This window comes from Rhinatrema bivittatum, chromosome 2, assembly GCF_901001135.1.
Source record: "Rhinatrema bivittatum chromosome 2, aRhiBiv1.1, whole genome shotgun sequence".
Taxonomy (NCBI): domain Eukaryota; kingdom Metazoa; phylum Chordata; class Amphibia; order Gymnophiona; family Rhinatrematidae; genus Rhinatrema; species Rhinatrema bivittatum.
The window spans coordinates 452,274,822-452,293,350 of NC_042616.1; the positions used below are offsets into that span (position 1 = coordinate 452,274,822).

At 45.1% G+C, this 18,529-nt stretch overlaps 1 long non-coding RNA gene across 1 annotated transcript; it reads right to left on the bottom strand.

Annotated features, from left to right (window-relative positions):
* Positions 1-4,592: 4,592 nt before the first annotated feature.
* LOC115084930 lies at positions 4,593-18,487 on the bottom strand. Its single transcript, XR_003854675.1, has 5 exons — positions 18,374-18,487; positions 6,151-6,390; positions 5,879-5,909; positions 5,589-5,678; positions 4,593-4,831 (listed from the first exon to the last, which is right to left on the bottom strand). It is a non-coding gene; the product is annotated as an uncharacterized LOC115084930 (long non-coding RNA).
* Between the last annotated feature and the right edge of the window lie 42 nt (positions 18,488-18,529).

Here is an 18,529-nt window from a genome sequence, read left to right on the forward strand (position 1 = left end):
TCTTGTTCTGGTTCTGGTTCCAGTTTTGGTTTCTGGTTCTGGTTTCTGATTCTGGGTTCTGTTTCTGGTTCTGGTTCAGGTTTCGGTTTCTGATTCTGGTTCTGGGTTCAGTTCTGGTTTTGATTTCTGGTTCTGGGTTCTGGTTCTGCTTCTTGGTTCTGGTTTTGGTTTCTGGTTCTGGTTTAAATTTCTGGTTCTGGTTTCAGTTTCTGATTCGGGTTACGGGTTCTGGTTTCGGTTTCTGGTTCTGGGTTCAGTTCTGGTTCTGGTTTCTGGTTCTGGTTTCGGATTCTAGTTCTTGTTCTGGTTCTGCTTTCGGTTTCGGATTCTGGTTCCGGTTTCGGTTCCTGGTTCTGGTTCCGGGTTCGGTTTCTGGTTCTGGATTCGGGTTCTGGTTCAGGTTTCGGTTTCTGGTTCTGGTTTCGGATTCTAGTTCTGGTTCTGGTTTCAGGTTCTGATTTCCCTTTCTGATTCTGGTTCTGGGTTCTTGTTCTGGTTCCGGTTTCGGTTTCCGGTTCTGGTTCTGGGTCCTGGTTCTGGTTCTGCTTTCATTTTCGGGTTCTGGTTTCGGGTTCTGGTTCCAGTTTCAGTTTCTGGTTTGGGTTCCTGGTTCCGGTTCGGGTTCTGGTTTCATTTTCTGGTTCTGGTTTCAGGTTCTGGTTCTGTTTCTGCTTCTGCTTTTGGTTTCGGGTTCTGGTTTCGGATTCTAGTTCTTGTTCTGGTTTCGGATTCGGATTCTGGTCCCGGTTTCGGTTCCTGGTTCGGGTTCCGGGTTCGGTTTCTGGTTCTGGTTCCGGGGTCGGGTTCGGTTTTTGGTTCTGGTTTCTGTTTCGGATTCTAGTTCTGGTTTCTGGTTCTGGTTTCAGATTCTAGTTCTGGTTCTGGTTTCAGTTTCTGGTTCTGGGTTTTGGTTCTGCTTTCCCTTTCTGATTCTGGTTCTGGTTCTGGTTCCGGGGTCTGGTTCTGAGTTCTGGTTCCGGGGTCTGGTTCTGAGTTCTGGTTCTGGTTCTGGTTTGGGTTCTGGGTACGGGTTCTGGTTTAGGTTTTGGATTCTGGTTTTGGTTTCTGGTTCTAGTTCTGGTTTCTGCTTCTGCTTCTGGTTTCGGTTTCTGGTTGTGGTTCTGGATTCTGGTTCTGTTTTCGGTTTCTGGTTCTGGTTTTGGATTTGGTTTCTGGTTCTGGTTCCAGGTTCTGTTTTTGGTCCTGGTTTCGGTTTCAGATTCTGCTTCTGATTCTAGGTTCTGGTTTCGGTTTCTATTTCTGGGTTCGGGTTCCGGGTTCGGGTTCTGGTTTCGGTTTTGAATTCTGCTACTGGGTTCTAGTTCTGGTTCCGGGTTCTGGTTTTGGTTTAAGTTTCTGGTTCTGGTTTCAGTTTTGGATTCTGGTTCTGGGTTATGGTTTAGGTTTCTGGTTCTGGTTCCGGGTTCTAGATCTCATTTCGGTTTCTCGTTCTGGTTCTGCTTCCGGTTTCTGATTCTGGGTTCGGTTTCTGTTTCTGGTTTCGGATTCTGCTTCTGGATCTGGGTTCTCGTTTCAGTTTTGGTTTTGGTTTCGGTTTCTGGCTCTGGTTCTGGTTTCAGTTTCGGATTCTGGTTTCGGTTTCTGGTTTCGGCTTCGGGTTCTGGTTCTGGTTCTAGTTCTGGGCCTGGTTTTGGTTTCTGGATTCTAGTTCTGGGTTCTGGTTGATGCTTTAAATGATTGCCTTGGTCATGCTTTGTACTTGTTCCAATAGACCGAGTGCACTGCAGTGCTGCACACAGTGCACTGTACAATATTGCATTGGCCCATTTGAAAGACGTGTGAATGGTCAGTAGCCATGGTTGAAGCCTTGACGTTGGCACTACTGCTCACAAGTATACAACTTGTGCTAATTCAACCAGACTGAATTTTTATTTCTGAATGTGTATGACTGAGTGCCATACTAAATTATGGTTAAAAGACAGGAAACAGAGAGTAGGATTAAATGGTCATTTTTCTCAGTGGAAAAGGGTAAACAGTGGAGTGCCTCAGGGATCTGTACTTGGACCGGTGCTTTTCAATATATATATAAATGATCTGGAAAGAAAATACGATGAGTGAGGTTATCAAATTTTCAATATATATATGTAAATGATCTGGAAAGGAATACGACGAGTGAGGTTATCAAATTTGCGGATGATACAAACTTATTCAGAGTAGTTAAATCACAAGCAGACTGTGATACATTACAGGAGGACCTTGCAAGACTGGAAGATTGGGCAATCAAATGGCAGATGAAATTTAATGTGGACAAGTGCAAGGTGTTGCATATAGGGAAAAATAACCCTTGCTGTAGTTACACGATGTTAGGTTCCTCCATATTAGGAGCTACCACCCAGGAAAAAGATCTAGGCATCATAGTGGATAATACTTTAAAATCGTCGGCTCAGTGTGCTGCAGCAGTCAAAAAAGCAAATAGAATGTTAGGAATTATTAGGAAGGGAATGGTTAATAGAACGGAAAATGTCATAATGCCTCTGTATCGCTCCATGGTGAGACCGCACCTTGAATACTGTGTACAATTCTGGTCGCCGCATCTCAAAAAAGATATAGTTGCACTGGAGAAGGTACAGAGAAGGGCAACCAAAATGATAAAGGGGATGGAACAGCTCCCCTATGAAGAAAGGCTGAAGAGGTTAGGGCTGTTCAGCTTGGAGAAGAGACGGCTGAGGGGGGATATGATAGAGGTCTTTAAGATCATGAGAGGTCTTGAACGAGTAGATGTGACTCGGTTATTTACACTTTCGAATAATAGAAGGACTAGGGGGCATTCCATGAAGTTAGCAAGTAACACATTTAAGACTAATCGGAGAAAATTCTTTCACTCAACGCACAATAAAGCTCTGGAATTTGTTGCCAGAGGAGGTGGTTAGTGCAGTTAGTGTAGCTGGGTTCAAAAAAGGTTTGGATAAGTTCTTGGAGGAGAAGTCCATTAATGGCTATTAATCAATTATACTTAGGGAATAGCCACTGCTATTAATTAGGGATGTGAATCGTTTTTGAACGATTAAAATTATCGTCAGATAATTTTAAAATCGTCCACAATCGTTAGAGTGCACGATACAATACAAATGCCCCCGATTTATCGTCAGGGGCATTTGTATTGTATCGTTAAATAGGGCGCGGGAAAACCGGCACACCAAAAAAACCCTAAAACCCACCCCGAACCTTTAAAACAAATCCCCCACCCTCCTGAACCCCCCCAAAATGTTTTAAATTACCTGGGGTCCAGTGGGGGGGGTCCCGACGTGATCTCCAGCTCTCTGGCCACGGCTGCGTTGAGAAATGGCGCCGGTGGCCCTGTGCCCTTATCATGTGACAGGGCAAAGGTAGCGCCGGCGCCATTTTGGTTCCTGGCTCCCGACGTCACGCGTGCAGATCGCCCCCAGACCCCCGCTGGACTCCTAGGGACTTTTGGCCAGTTTGGGGGGGCCTCCTGACCCCCACAAGACTTGCCAAAAGTCCAGCGGGGGTCCGGGAGCGACCTCCTGCACGCGGGCCATATTGCCAATCTTCAAAATGGCGCCGGAGCTACCTTTGCCCTCACTATGTCATACGGGCGACCGTCGCCCGTATGACATAGTGAGGGCAAAGGTAGCGCCGGCACCATTTCTCAACGCAGCCGTGGCCAGAGAGCTGGAGATCGCGTCGGGACCCCCCCACTGGACCCCAGGTAATTTAAAACATTTTGGGGGGGTTCGGGAGGGTGGGGGATTTGTTTTAAAGGTTCGGGGTGGGTTTTAGGGTTTTTTTGGTGTGCCGGTTTTCCCGCCCTCCCCCGATTTACGATTTTTAACAATTTTTACAAAAAAAAACCCACGACGATCAGATTTCCCTCCCCCCCCCAGCCAAAATTGATCGTTAAGACGATTGATCACACAATTCACACCCCTATTATTAATTGCATCAGTAGCATGGGTTCTTCTTAGTGTTTGGGTAATTGCCAGGTTCTTGTGGCCTGGTTTTGGCCTCTGTTGGAAACAGGATGCTGGGCTTGATGGACCCTTGGTCTGACCCAGCATGGCAAGTTCTTATGTTCTTAAATTAAAAAACACTGAAATTTGTTGAATTATATATAATACAATTACGTACATATCTGTTCCCTGTAAATTTAGTACCATACTACTTCATTTATTAATAATAATAATGAAGAATAAGTTCAATAACTTCTTTAAATAGTATACAGTAATAAAATCATATAAATACAGAAAGACATCTATGAACAAAATCAAGCACAGGACAGTTGTCACATTATAATAATTGAGTCCACTAATATTTCTCAAATGAAAAATATTTTATTAACTAAAAAATTATAACTAAAATACATAATATTGTTTATAAAATTATAAAACTTTTTACAACAAAAGACATTAAAAAAACCCATGGGGTTTAACACCCCCCTCAGGGCTAATTTTGATACTCAATCATTGCAAGGATGTGGAGAGGAGGATGGCAACTCGGGAGAAGGATCCTGCTCTGGAGCAGAGGGCACTGGCATCTCCTCCTATCTCGTGAGGAGGAGATACCTGTACCCTCAGCTCCTGAATGGCCTCCTCCGTGGCTGACAGCCTCCTCTCCACATCCTTGCAATGAGTATCGAAATTAGCCCTGAGGCTGTTTACTCCCTGCAGGATCTCCTTCAGCATGCCAAACTGTGCATGTGCAGTACATGCACAGCTTGGAGGAGATCCTGCAGGAAGTAAAGCAGCAGTGGTGCTGGTGCTTGACCCTGTTGTGGCTGCCTCCGTGCCTTCTCCGGCACTGGTGGCTGTGGCACTGGTGGTGGCTGTGGCACTGGCTGTCTCTTCTTGGCCTGTAAAGAAATGTAAAAAAAATGCAACATAAGATATAGAACAATACATGTGAAATAAATAAGCAAATATTGTACGCGCACCAGCAAGTTTATAATATTAAAATAAATTTGACCCCTTAGTTTACTAAATTACAGGGTTTTAGAAAAATGAGTTTATATTCTACAACATCAGAGAGGGAGAGTGGAGGGATATCATTCTAGATAATTAGATAATAATATATAAATATATAACATAACATACATCTATCCCACCCTATATAACTGACTGATCACAAACAATAATTTTGTTTTTCAGCCTCAGACAGATATACTAGACACACTACTACTTACGTACTGGCCCTGTGGCCAGTACGTAAAATTCTTCTCTCCTCCCAGTTCTATTACCTTGTTATTTGTAACTGCTTCCTTCTACACAAATAGGTTATTGAATTGTTTACTGTACACCCCTGTTATATGTAAACCGGCATGATGTGTTTGCAACATGAATGCCGGTATATAAAAAATTTTAAATAAATAAATAAATAAATAAATAATACAAGCCATTAAGCCTGTGAAAACGGGCTACATTTAAAAAAAATGTTTTTCAATTCGTTTTTGAACACAGCACTCTTCTACAGTTCTTCTTCCTCACTCATCCTCTTTCTCCCACTGCCTCCCTCCCCTCTCACTGACTGATACCCCCTTCCCTCAGTCTCACCTCCCCCCCCATTCGCATTTGTAGCACGTTGGTCAGGGCTCAATTATCTAATAATATTACCTGGCCCACCAGTGACGGTTCCCTCCGTCCTCCTAGGCTGGCAGCTACTGGGCCCAGGAAGCCCCGCCTCGTCCCTGCTGGTGTGTGGTTCTGTACGAAGACACAGATCAAAATTCAGAGAACAACAGTTAAAATTTTAAAAAGAGGAATTAGATCTGACACAAACATTATTAAACACAAATTCCATTACAATTAATTGAATAATATTTGTGTACTTGTGTAATATTCTCAAAACAATCTACCAGGCAAAGGACGAGACAAAGTTCTGCGGACCTCATGAAGCCACTCACCCACATGAAGTCTCAGATGCTGACCTGAGAACTAGAGGGAGAAAGGAAATAGAATAACATTGATTAATAAATTAATTACAAACACAACATGCCCAAGTTTTACCTTGACCTACTAGGTTATTTTTTTATGCAATATATAAAATTCATTAATAAAAAAATACTTAGCTATCTGTCAATGTGGCATTCCAAATTCCCAAATACAAATATCACGATTTCAAAACGAAAAATATAAATAATATTAATATACCACTAGTGATAACATTATCTCTCACCTTTCTTCTTGAGATCTTCGATCTCACGCAGGTAAGAGGCTCTCCGGCAGAACTCCTCCTGGAGAGTCACCCAGGCAGCAGACTCCCTTTGCAGATTAGGCCTGCTGCCTGGGGGGTATAAAGATTCTCCTCATCCAGGAGGTCTGCATCAGCCTGTGTAAAGCGGGGCTTCCTGGACCTATCAGCTGCCATCTTGGAGGAGGACGGTTGGGCAGAGTCTGACTCCCTATCACGATCCATCTACAATGAGAAAATAAAAAAGAAGATGAAAAAAAAAGTATGTTCGGAAGCTCAGAATGCAAAGGGCTGAAGTATCCCACCCTTCACCCCATTCACTGCTGGTATATGGGAGAGAGAAGGGGGGAGGTGAAGGGCCAAGCAGTTCCTATCTCTGAAGGACAGCTCTCTTCAGAAAATCAGACCTGAATGCAGGGGCTATCTCCCCCTTCACAAACATCTCTCCCCCCCACCCCCCATTCACTGCTGGTATATGGGAGAGAGAAGGGGAGGGGGAGGTGAAGGGCCAGGCAGTCCCTGAAGGACAGCTCTCTTCAGAAAATCAGACCTGAATGCAGGGACTGTCTCCCTCTTCACATCCCTCCCTCCCCCCCCAATTCATTGCCGGTATATGGGAGAGAGAAGGGGAAGGGGAGGTGAAGGGCCAAGCAGTTCCTGTCTCTGAAGGACAGCTCGCTTCAGAAAATCAGACCTGAACGCAGGGGCTGTGTCCCCCTTCACATCCACCCCACCCCCCCCCCCCCCACACACACACCCCATTCACTGCTGGTATATGGGAGAGAGAAGGGGAGGGGGAGGTGAAGGGCCAGGTAGTCCCTTAGGGACAGCTCTCTTCAGAAAATCAGACCTGAATGCAGGGGCTGTCTTCCCCTTCACATGAACAAAATCTGTAGACGCTGGTACACAGACCATTATAATCATAAATCATAGACACGGAAACACATGGATAAAAGTCTGCAGAGAAACACCATATTAATTCTGAACCTTGAGCGTGGAGACATGTGCTGTTTTTCCAAAACTGAAATGTGACCACATACACGACTGAACAAAATCCATAATTTCAAGGTGGAGACAGCCAATGGGGACGCAGAAAGATACCTCTAGCTAACGAACATTTCCTCAAATGTTACTAACTCGCCGGTAGTGCGCACTAACTCGCCGGTAGTGCGCACTACCTTGCGTTAGTGTGCACTAATCGGGAAAACAATTTTTTAACTAAAAAAAATATGCCGATCCGCGGGAAGACTATATTTTATGGCTGCCAGATGAACCGATTGGGCACCCGATTCACATCCCTATGAAAAATAGAGCATATAATTAAGGAAATAAAATTTACAAATGAAACTAACATGACTGATTAAACTGAACAGCGCTATGGAACCATTCTTATTTTACTCTGATACTGCTGCAGTTACTTGGGGGGGATGTGCAACCAAAAACTCTTTTAATTGTATAGGTTCCAAAAATATATAATTATTACTTTTATAGAATATACAAGCCCTACAAGGGTACTTTAATGTAAACGGGCTCCTAACTTGACTACATCTCCCCTCATCAACAAGAATTCTTTACGACGTTGTTGTGTCTGTTTTACCACATCAGCATAAACCCAGATAGGAAAACCATAAAATTTTACCTGTCTATTTCTGAAAAACAGCCGAAGTACATTATTTCTCTCTGATAAAAAGGCAAAAGAAATAAGTAGAGGTTTTCTTTGAGATATTTCTAAATCAAAAGATTGCTCTAATATATCTGTTATGTTTAAATCTACATTTGGTACATCTACCTGGTTAGCCTGGTGTAGATAATAAGCTTTAACCATCATTGGAAGTGCAGCTTCCGGAATTTTTAAAACTTGCTGCATATAAGTTCTAAACAAGTTTAGTGGTGAAATATCTTTAATAACCGGGAAATTAATTATTCTCAAATTATGCGCTCTTAATGATTTTTCCACTGATTCTAATCTTTTGAAGGTACTTGTTTCCAACTCAATCAGTTTTACTTGCTTTTTCTCAATGGAAGTAATTTTATTTTCAAGTAATACTGTTTTTTCATTAAAGCTGGTAATTAACTGATTGTTAGTCAATGTTTGTTGTTTAGTTTCTATGGTAATTTGAGATAAAACTTTTATTGAATTTTCAATAGATTTCAAAATTGACCAAATGCCTTCCAAAGAAATAGAATCAGGTTTCTCGGTAATAATAGAAGTAGTAAGAGCTCGTAGCTGTTCATCTCTCCCCACCACACCAATAGCCCCCTCCCCTTCTAGACTTAAAGATGACATAAATTTAACAGCTTCATGAGTCACTGGTGTAGAGGTCAATGCCCTACTCCCTCCATCGGTTCATCCAAAACCCCCAGCTGTTGATGTAAATTGCTGGTTCTATTCAATTCTTGTTCTTTTCCATTATTTCCATCTCTAAATGGGGGTAATTGTAATGACTCTGCTGCCTCTGCCATTACTGGCAAGGTTTTACTAGTATCTCTGGGGTGAGGCAATTTCTTCGGAGCTCCGGGGCTAAGGGTAACATCCAAGGGTCAGGGGGGTGGTAGGCGCTCTCCCACCAACTCCCCAGCGACCAAGCTCTCCGGTATTAAGGTTCCGGCTGCTGAAAAAAACCTGGGAAACTGTGATTGACGAGGGTCCATTGCTGGTGAGCTTATTGTCTCACCTCTCAATCTCCCATTCCTCTTTGTATGAGGCATGTATAGTTCAGATAAAATTTTAACAAAATCACAGAAGATCTTCTACCAGGCCTTTATACAATTCTGTTCAGTTCAGTCACTTTTCACATCTCCTTATCTGGATGACTCATGGGAGAGGGAAAGAAAGAAATATAAATATTATGTACCAAATTTGTAGATCTGTTAAACTCCGTCAATAAGAAAAATGCCCAGAGCTCCTCCAAGCCGTGCGCCCCTTAGGCAGCGCGTCGGCTGCGCACCACAGGAGGGGCAGTTTTATCCACTACCGTCCCTCCTAAATGACGTCAGTTCCAGGCGAACGTGTCGCGAGTCCGTCGGGGCTCAGCTCTCCCTTAGCGCCCCCAGCAGCAGTCTGGGTAAGGTGGCGCTATTTTCCTCCTCTCTCCCTTCCTCCTTCTCGGGTTCAGGTTCTGGTTTGTTTCTGGTTCCGGTTCTGGTTTCGGTTTCGGATTCTAGTTCTGGGTTCGGTTTCAGTTTCTGGTTCTGGTTCCGGGTTCTGGTTCCGGTTTCTGGTTCCGATTCTGGTTTTGGTTTCTGGTTCTGGGTTCTAGTTCCGGTTCCGGGTTCTAGTTCCGGTTCCGAGTTTTGATTCTGGTTCTGGGTTCTGGTTCTGGCTTTGGTTTTGAATTCTGGTTCTGGTTCTGGTTTCGGTTTCTGGTTCCGCTTCCGGGTTCTGGTTCTGGTTTCTGTTTCTGGGTTCTGGTTTCAGATTCTGGCTCTGGTTCCGGATTCTGTTTCTGGTTCCGGGTGTAAGTTCTGGTTCTAGTTCCGGTTCTTGGTTCTGGTTCTGATTTTGGTTTCTGGTTCTGTTTCTGAGTTCTGGTTTCTATTTCTGGTTACGGGTTCTAGTTCCAGTTTCTTGATCTGGTTCCGGGTTCTGGTTCTGGGTTCCAGTTCCGGTTTCGGTTTATGGTTCTGGTTCCGAGTTCTGGGATCTGGTTCCGGGGTCTGGTTTCGGGTTCTGATTCTGGTTCTGGTTCTAGTTCCGGTTCTGGTTCTGGGTTCTGGGGTCTGGTTTTGGGTTCTGGTTCCGGGTTCCAGGTTCTGGGTTCCGGTTCTGGTTTCCAGTTCTGGTTCCGGGTTCTGGTTCTGGTTTCGGGTTCTTGTTCACATGAATGGTTTTGGAGATTCTTTATTTCAAGACAGTTAATCTTGTGTTATTTATTTATTTATTTATTTATTTATTTATTTATTTAAAGTTTTTTATATACCGCCGCTCATCAAAGATATCACGTCGGTGTACAATGAACAGGAACTTACGCCGGAGCGTTATACATTTAACAGGGTTAAATAAACATTATACATATAACAAAAGTAAGAATATATATATTTAAACATAAAACAAGTAGAATCTTTTAAAACCGAACTATCATTTAGGTTTAACTGAGCTGAGTTATTTGTTAAGTTGTTATTTAACTTAAGTTATTTTATTTAAGTTAAGTTATTTTATTTAAGTTAAGTTATTTGTTAAGTTGTGTTATTTGTTAAGTTGTTGGGGGGGGGGGGTCACTGAGTCTGTTGGGGTGGCTGCCTCCTCTCTTCATTCTACATTCTACATTCTACAGTCTCATGGAGTAGACAGCATTGTGCAGGGGGAAGTCTTTTATCTTTGGGGAGACCGGGGAACTGGGTTTGCGTACAAATAAGTGGACTGGTAGCACACAAAAATGTCATGCTCTCTCACAATGTTACAGTGCCTTACATTGGTTGGAACATCTCTTGTGGAAAGTGGCTGATGTCCATCACTATTTCACTTACCATATTCATTATTTATGAATGGCGGACATTAATTTTTTCTCCCTAAATGTTAAGGGATTAAATATTCCCTTAAAACGACATCACTGGTTCGCTGATTTAAAACAATACCACACTACAATAGCTTTTGTCCAAGAAACACACCTCAAGCGTCGCTATGAATATCTATTAAAACACCATTTATACCCTTCTCAGTACTGGGCGGCGTGCTCCAAGGCTCAAAAATATACGAGTGTAGGTATCTTGCTGGAGAAAGATTTTATATTCGAATTGATTTCCTACCTACTGGACCCGGAAGGTAGATATCTTATGTTGATCATTGCCATAGCTGGGGAGAAATTCACTTTAGTAAACATTTACGTGCCCAATGCTGATCAAGGTTTATTCTTTGAAAAGGTAACCAATCTTCTAGAAGATAAAGCAGAAGGACGCCTCATATTGGGGAGGGGATTTTAATCTAACAATCAACCCCCATCTTGATAATTCTCTGGGGCAATCATCGGCCAAAGGAAAGGTTCACCAAAAGCTTAAAAACATTTTTAAGCTTTTGGCGATCCTAATTCATGGAGAACTAGATACCCCAAATCCAAAAGCTTTACCTTTTACTCCAGAGCCCATCAATCCCACTCAAGAATAGATTTATTGTGTGTGGCTAAGGGTTGCATTAACTGGACATCTAAGCCTCTTATTGAACCAATTACATGGTCTGACCACGTGCCCATAAGATTATCACTTACCATTTCTCAATATGATAAGGGCCAACAATACTGCCAGCTTAATGACAGCCTATTAGAAAGTGAAGAGTTTGTGACCCAAATCCGCCGGGAACTAAAGGATTATATACAGTTTAATGATAAAGAAGGTACCTCCATGATGGTCTTGTGGGATTGTTTAAAGGCTGTCATCCGTGGAAAATTGATAGCCAGGGGGGGCATATTTAAATAAATTAAGAACCACCTGCTCAGATCCGCCTGCTAGGGAACTTACACCAATCATCTGGCTCACAAAAGATCCTGACTCAACTTGATCATTGCAGGGAATCCTTAGAGGTGCTAGATGCCACCCAGATAGCTCACAAGTTGGAACTATGTAAACAGGCTCACTACGAAGGTGGAAATAAAGCAGGTAAACAATTGGCTCGTAAATTGAGATCTCAGCAGGCTCAAAATACTATTGTTAAACTTAAAGATGAATCGGGCCAAATATTGACCACCATATGGACATTAGACGACGCTTTCTGAGATTTTACACAGAATTATATAGAACTGACTCAACTATTACATCGGAACAGATAGATCTTTACCTTCAGCACCTGCCATTTCCTCAGCTATTACCACAACACAAAGAATCTTTAGACTACCTCCAAATCCTCAGCCTCATGGCATCCACACTGGAAGTAGTGCCATGGGCAAGAGCTCACATGAAACCCCTACAGCGCTCACTACTATCACGATGGAATCCACTATCCCAGAACTACACCGTATGTCTTCAGCTCCCGGACAAAGTTCGGACCCAACTACGATGGTGGCTACAAGAAGGCCATCTGAGCCAGGGAGTAAGACTATCCTCACCAACCTGGATCCTGCTCACCATGGATGCCAGCCTACGAGGATTGGGAGCACACTGCCAGGAGCTAACTGCCCAGGGGCAATAGAACAAAGAAGAGTCGGGATGGAACATCAATCGCCTAGAAGCCCAGGCAATCAGACTAGCCTGCCTACGGTTCGGTCACAGACTCCGAGACAAATCAGTCAGAGTAATGTCGGACAACACCACAACAGTGGAATACATCAACCGTCAGGGAGGAACCAGAAGTCAACAGGTGTCTCTGGAAATAGACCCCCTAATGTCAAGGGTGGAAGCGAACCTTCAAGAGATCTCGGCCGTCCACATCGCGGGGAAAGATGTCACTGCGGATTACCTCAGCAGAGAAAGTCTAGACCCAGGAGAATGGAGGCTGTCGACCACAGCATTCCAATTGATAGTAAACCGTTGGGGAACACCAACCATGGACCTCCTGGCAAACCGGTCCAACGCCCAAGTGCCCAGCTTCTTCAGCCGCAGGCGGGAACCTCTTGTTGCTGGACTGCTGCCTTCATCTCAAATTTGTTCAGTTCCTAGTTACATTTTAGGTTGCTATGGGAGTAGGAATATTGTCTAATTAGCGTCCTTTAAATGTATTAATGAATTCACTATATGTCTGGTAGTGGCCTACAGGGAATGATCCCGGATCCCCCACCTACCTCGAGGCCGGCCCGGGCCGCCGCAGTCCCGATTCAGCCTGTCCAGGCCCCTGCCGCAGCTCTCCCTCCTCAAGGGAGACGCCGGCGTTCCTGCGCGGCTGGACCCACCCCCTAGGTGCGCACGCACAGGAGCTGGGGATTTAAAGGGGCCAGTGCAGAAACCACAGGACTGCCTCCAGATGACATCAGACGCTCAGCCTTACTTAAGTCCTGCAGCCAGGCTCCTTCCTTGCCTTGCAACGAGGTTCCACAGTCTTCTGTGTCTCTAGTTGCTGCGTTGGACTTCGGTTCGCCTCCGCTTACTCTTGACTCCTGGCTTCTGACCCTGCTTCGTCTCCTGACTTCGTCTTCAGCTTCCGCTCCTGGTTTTGGTTCATCCTCTGACTTCTGGCTTTCGACCCGGCTCCGTCCCACGACTCTGTCTTCAGCTTTCGTCCCTGGCTTTGGTTTGGATCTCTGACTTCTGGCTTCTGACCCGGCTTCGCTCTTGGACTCCGACTTCGGCTTCTTCCATCATCTCAGGTATCCGGTACTTGCTGGCCCAGAGGATTATCCTAAGTCCCAGCGGCTCAGGCTCTCACGGGCTCCTCCCGGGGGAACCGCGGGCTTCCGAGGGTGAAGACTCTTCATATACCTGGGCCCAGCCGTCCTCCTTCTATCTCTTCGGCCGCAGCCCAGATCCTTGGTTGCATAGGGTCCCACCTAAGTCCAAGAGGTCCGGTCCCTATGGGCCCCTCCTGGGGGGACCTCGGAGTTCCAGTGGTGAAGCCTCTCCGAGTCTCTTCCGTGCCGCCTCCTGGCTGTGATGCTCGCTGTGGGCCTCCACAGCATACCATCCACTGTCTCAGCCAGCCCAAGGGTCCACAATCGTAACACTCAGTAAGGTATGGGGAATTCGTGAAGTGAAGTTAAAAGGCTGATTTTTTTTTTTTTAGTGTAAAAGTGGCACCTGCCTATAAATTAAAGGATGAGCTAGGGGTGGGAGGGTTGGGAAATACAAACACTCTAACGTCTGTTTATTCGCTGCCTTACTGACTATTAAAAGCACAAACACACTAAATAATATTCCCCAATAGTTTACTTCGCCCCAAATACTTTAAAAAAAAAAAAATTTCCCAAGCAAAGCTTACTCATTCTTTTCAGCCACCAGCAAGGTGATCCTCTCCTCTCAGTGCTCCCACTGGATTGTGAATTGTGGATTACTGAGCTCTTCCCTTGCAATATATATTGTGCTTCTAAGGTAAATTAGTGCAAAACAATCCCTTTGGAGATTTACACTACAGTTAGTTGTCCTGAGTGACTCTCTGCTGTTCTGATTAACAAATTGTTGCGCTGGAGGTGGACCCTTGGGCCGAGGTGGGATTGACGCTACCCGTAGGAGGGATCCTGCGGGTCCCCACTGCCGGCAAGCAGAGAGGGCTGACGGACGGAGGCCGGTTGGCACTTCACCAATACCAGCGGGAACCTCAGTCCCAGGGAATCGATGCCCTGGTACAGACCTGGCCAAAGGAAAAACTCTATTATATGCCTTCCCACCATGGCCCCTATTGGGCGCAATCATCCACAAGATAGAACACCACAGGGGACCAGTACTTCTAGTGGCCCCGGACTGGCCAAGAAGCCCATGGTACACAGACATGCAAAGGTTGCTGACAGGGAGCCCCCTCCCGCTACCTCCACACAGAGACCTGCTCCGACAAGCAGCCCTCGCTGGTGAAGGTGCATGAACGCCCGCCTGTACGTGCATGAGCGCACGCCGTGACCTTGGACGTCCAGCCGGGCGCTCAGGTCACGGCGTGCGTTCATGCACCTTCGCTACCAAGAGCGCACGCCGTGACTTCGGACATCCAGCCGGGTGCTCAGGTCATGGCGTGCGCTCATGCACCTTCGCCGGCGAGGGCTGCTGGAAGCCGAGCCTCGCATGGGGAGCGCCCGATCTGCCCCGGGCTGCTGCCGAAGCCGCTCGGGAGGAGGGGAGAGAGGACTGGGGCTGCTCTGGAGCTGCCAGCGCACCCGCACGGGAGACCGGCACCCATGGACGTGGCCAGGGCAGGTGAGCGGGGGCTGAGGGAAAGTTTGCCTGATCCTGGCTCCTCTAAAGGTCTTGTCCCGGGGGGTGAGGGGGTCAGGCAGTGAAGCAATCATTTGCATGCGCTCATGCACCTTCTCCGGCGGGGGCTGCTGGAAGCCTCACATGGGGAGCGCCCGTTCCGCTGAAGCCTCACAGGAAAGTTTGCCCTTGAAATTTAGTCTCTCTCTGCTGGGGCTTGCCTGACGCTCCACTCTAACGCAGGGGTAAGGGTAGGCGGTAAATTAGCAGGTTAAACACGCGGCAAAACTGCAGGTTAAAAAGGCGATAATCGGGGTGCACGTTACTGGATCAGAGGGAATAGCTAATCAGATCGTTTACATATCATATACATGCCGCGGGCGGAAAGGGTTACCCGTTGATTTCAAGAAGCGTTAAGGATGGGTTAAAAGGGATAGTGAATCGAGGGTTGGACTTGTGCAGCCAAATTGTGGGTACAAAGCGGGTTAGAAGCAGGGTAACCGCGGCCACGCTTTACTGTATCGGCCTGTATATAACCACGACAAAGATAATTGCAGGCTAGTGGGGTGAATGGACAAGTCAAACCTTAGACAAGGGAAACCTTTCATGCAGCCATCTAGAACCAAGAGATAACAACAGATGCCTCCTTAAAGGGATGGGGGGCACATTTCGGCTCAATCTAAAGCAAGGAACAGGGAACAGGGAAGAGGCCAGCCTACTCAACAATCTACTAGTATTAAAAGCAGCATTCAACACTCAAAATCTTTGAAAGATGGTTAGCACAGTCGATAATACAAACTTGTATAGACAACCAGGTGACAATGTACAACATCAACAAACAAGGAGGCATGGGTTTGTATCAACTATGTTCAGAAGCACTAAGATGGGCTCAATATAGACAGATCACACTTACAGCTATATATGTCCCTGGAAAGGAAAATTTAGTAGCCAATTCCTCAGCAAGCATTTGCAGCCAAACGAATGGGAACTAAATGACATAATCCTTCACCAAACCTTCCAAAGATGGAGGACTCCTGAACTTGATTATTTGCAGCGTCTTGCAACAAAAAACTTCCGGTTTACAGCTCAAGAATACTCTCCAAAGGAGCAGTAGTGACTGATGCTTTCAGATATACTGGGGAATGATATTCCTCTACACTTATCCTCCAATTCCACTCATTTCAAAACCATTCTGAAAGCAAAACAAGACAAAGACAAGATGATTCTTATCACCCCCTTTTGGCCAAGACAGATTTGGTTTCCATCCTTAATAAATCTAGCACATTCCAATTATTACCATCTACTTCAATTACCAGATCTAATATCACAAAACAACAAAATGCTCTTACATCCCAAGATATGGAGTTTAGCACTAATAGCATAGATGTTGAAGGCTTGATATTGTTGTGTCCGTCGGACTCAGACGGCTTCGTCCCACATGCCTCACCTCAATATTCACTTTCTCCACCTACCTTGGGAAAATGGCGACTGCCGCGTCTGCTTGCCGCACTCCCCGGTGTCCCCAGAACGGCTAAGGCAAGGCATTCCGCCATGATTCATCTGAGGGCCTCCTAGGGTGCGTGCGCGCTACCCACGTCTTTATGCCAATGTTGGCGTGAACCTTGGGGGCGTCCCCCTCGAGTGACATCACATCCGGGTATTTAGCCTGCCCATTTGCTGACTGACTTTGAGTTAGCAAGGATTGGATTCGTCCAGTCTAAGCTGCTCTGCCGCTTCTTGCTGCTGCTGGAAGCTCTCTCTACCCTCCAGAGTTCTACTAACTTGGGTACCTGCTCCTCGGGGGCCCTATGCTTCTTTCCAAGTGCCTATCCAGTATCCAGGTACTCGCTCCTCGAGGGCCTGAGTTGTCTACTTTGGTGCCTGCTACCATTACTTCTACCTGCTGGGAACTCCACCATTACAGCTACAAGAGTGTGAGTAATCTAATATCTACCAGTCTGTCTCACCTACAGCTCCTCACTGAAGATCTGCATCGGAGCTCCGTATACCACCATTGTGGTATAGGGAGTCTTGGGTCCTCAGTCGAGGACCCAAGACTGCTGCTGCAGGAATCTACTCACTACTGCCACCTCTGGTGAACTCTACAAACTGTACAATAAAAACTAATTGTGTTTGTGCATCTGAGTCTAGCCTGGTTCTGCAGTTCCCCGTGGGGCTCCTCCCTGTGGGAGTGGCCATCACTGCAGCACCTAAGAATCCACCAAACACCTCAAAACCATAACAGATATAAACTCTGAAATCTCTGAAATATTCCAAGGAGATAAAGGAAGTTATTTTGGCTAAGAAATAACTAAGTACTAAGAAAGTCTTTGCTAATAAATGGATCCATTTTACAAACTGGTGTCCATAGCAAAATGAGGATCCTTTTACAACCAATACTGATCATATTCTATAATATCTTTCCACCTCCAAATTCAGGACTTACAACAAATTCTATAAAAAAAAAACCACTTAAGTCCTTTTTTCTCATAGTGTTTTCAACTGTGAGAAGATACAGGCACTGGTAGCATATCCCCTATATACCTAATTTTTCCCAACAAAGATATTGTTGTGCACTCATCCAAAATGTTACCCAAAAACAGTAACTCTATTCCACCTGAATCAAACCATAGAACTTCCAATATTCTACCTAAAACCACATTCCACACTGAAGGAATAGGTCTTACATAGCTTAGACTGCAGATGGGTATTATTATTTCTAAAAACAAAGGCCATGAGAAAATCTTCTCAACTTTTGTTTCCTATAACCCAAACATGAACTGTCTGTGGAGAAATATAGTCTCTAGCTGGCTAAAAAGTGCATTTCTTTTTATTATAGACAGGCTGCTTTGTCTTTACCAAAAAACTGTCACAGCTCGTCCAATAGGAGCAAAAGCAATCTCAATGGCACTTTTACATGGAACCTCACCTCGTGAAATTTGTAGAGCAGCAACATAGATAACTATTCATACACTTGCAAAGCACTTTTGTTTGCTCAAAGAACAAGTCCGGCAAGCTACATTGGACAAGTGTGTACTGAATACTTTTAACTTGAATGAACTTTCAATTTCTACAGAGGGTACATGAAGGACATTGTTTAAAACTAAACAATGTCCTTCACTGTAGCTATTTTGAATACTTGTCCTCCAAGAAAATAAAGTTGCATACTTATGACAGGGGTTATCCATAGACAGCAGTTTTAAATAGACACACATACCCACCCTCCTCTGAAAAGCTGAAATAATTCTGATTTTAGAGGGGACTGAGGTAATCTCGTGCAATACCCGAGGTGCACTCAGGCCAGGATTTAGGCATAGCCAATACAGGCACTTGCTTAGGGTGCCAAATTTTGAAGGCAACAAATATCCACGCCAAAGAGAAGCCAATGTCTGCTTGCTACAATGCCATGTGCTAACACAGCTTCAAAAAACATCACCATGGCACTACCTACCGGTGCCACAATCTTAAATCCGGCCCGGGAACTACAGCTTATACTCGGAAAATTCCTGTAGGTCTTTCTGAGCTTTGATAGACAAGGCGTGGCTTTTTAGTACTGTTGTCTACGGAGAACCCTTGTCACAGGTATGCAACTTCGTTTTGTCCACTG